Source organism: Mastomys coucha, unplaced genomic scaffold (genome assembly GCF_008632895.1).
Source record: "Mastomys coucha isolate ucsf_1 unplaced genomic scaffold, UCSF_Mcou_1 pScaffold22, whole genome shotgun sequence".
Lineage (NCBI taxonomy): Eukaryota > Metazoa > Chordata > Mammalia > Rodentia > Muridae > Mastomys > Mastomys coucha.
In genome coordinates this window covers 239,227,890-239,229,656 of record NW_022196905.1, presented here as the reverse complement: position 1 = coordinate 239,229,656, position 1,767 = coordinate 239,227,890, and the positions used below count along the sequence as shown (strand labels likewise).

Here is a 1,767-nt window from a genome sequence, read left to right as displayed (position 1 = left end):
CTTTCTAGTAGCTACTGCCAGCTTCCCTCCCCAACTGTTACACACTTACTTTCAAATTCCTAACCTTCTGTACTTCTCCCCCATCTCCTCTCATATCTGAGCTGGACCTCTTTTGTCTAACCCTCCTCTCTCCCTCCCAGGTCCCTCTCTCCCTCTACTTTCAAGATATTTTGTTCCTCCTTCAGTGTAGGACTGTAGCTACATTACACCAGTCACAATGGCTAAGATCAAAAATTCAGGGGACAGCAGATTCTGGCAGGAATGTGGAGAAAGAGGAAAACTCCTCCATTGCTATTGGGATTGTAAGCTAGTAGAATCACTTTGGAATCAGGCTAGAAGTTCCTCAGAAAATTGGTAATAGTTCTTCCTGAGGACACAGCTATACTACTCCTGGGCATATACCCAAAAGATGCTCCAACATATAACAGACAAACATGTTCTACTATATTCATAGCAGCTTTATTTATAACTGGAAACAACCCAGATGTCTCAACAAAAGAGTGGATACAGAAAATGTGGTACATTTACACAATGGAATACTACTGAGCTACTAAAGACAATGACTTCATGAAATAAGCAGGCAAAGGGATGGAACTTAAAAATATGATCCTGATGAAGTAGCCCGGTCACAAAAGAACACACATGATCTGTAGTCACTGTTAAGTTGATATTAACCAAAAAGAAGTTCAAAATACCTATGATACAACTCACAGTCTATATGAAACCCAAGAAGAAAGGAAATCACACCAAAATGTTGATGATACAGTCCTACTTAGGTTTTATAAAATGGAGTATGAACCCAAAAGATTTGGTCTCTTAGCTATATGTCAAAATACACTGTATCTGGGTCACATGTTAGTTCTGTATTATATTTTTGTTGTGTTTGGTTTTGCTTTTTTTTTTTAACCTTTATACTGATTTCTACAGCCCCTGGAGTAATTTCTACTACCACCAAAAGAATACAAATGTTTTCTTTTTCTTTTAGGTCTCATACTATTACCAATATTTGTTATTCATTTATTTTCTTTTTTTAAAGTTTTATTGCATTATAATGAGAAAAATTACATGATTTCAATTTATCTGAATTTGTTAACATTTAAAAACATTTTTTTAAAAAAAATATGGAACACTTCATGAATTTGTGTGTCATCATTGCGCAGGAGACATGCTAATCTTCTCTGTATTGTTCCAATTTTAGTATATGTGCTGCTAAAGCAAGCACTTAAAAACATATTTTTAGTAAATAGAATTAAATCACATTCTTGTTTTCCTTTTGTACTCCAACTCCTCCCAGAGACCCCCTTCAATACCTACAATATCTTTTATTTGTCATATTCTTTAAAATTTATAAAATATTATAACAATAAAAATGAGTATTATGAAAGTTGTTTGATATAAAACAACATTCAATTTAATACTGAAAATACAAACGTTTTCACAATGTAAATTTTAAATAACTCCAAACGTATTAAATGTATACTTCAAAATAATACATCACTACTAATATTTTCTTAAATGAACATAAATATATAAAGTGTTTTTGTTTGCTTGTTTGTTTTATATTTAGTAGAGCTTAAAATCTTGGCTCTCACTGTGGTATCTTGATACAAGAGTTACAAACGTCAAGCAAAGCATTCAGTCTTACTCTTTGTTGTTCTCTTACAAACCTCCTCCCAATTTAATTGTCTGCATTTCTTTTGGATATATAAATACTTTTAAAATATGTAAGCTCTTCTGAAGACCATAGTATAGTATAAAAACATAAAA

General features: G+C 32.4%; 1 non-coding gene across 1 annotated transcript; it reads right to left on the bottom strand.

The window, feature by feature from the left end:
- Positions 1 to 1,115: 1,115 nt before the first annotated feature.
- LOC116071574 lies at positions 1,116 to 1,222 on the bottom strand. Its single transcript, XR_004110985.1, has one exon. It is a non-coding gene; the product is annotated as a U6 spliceosomal RNA (small nuclear RNA).
- Between the last annotated feature and the right edge of the window lie 545 nt (positions 1,223 to 1,767).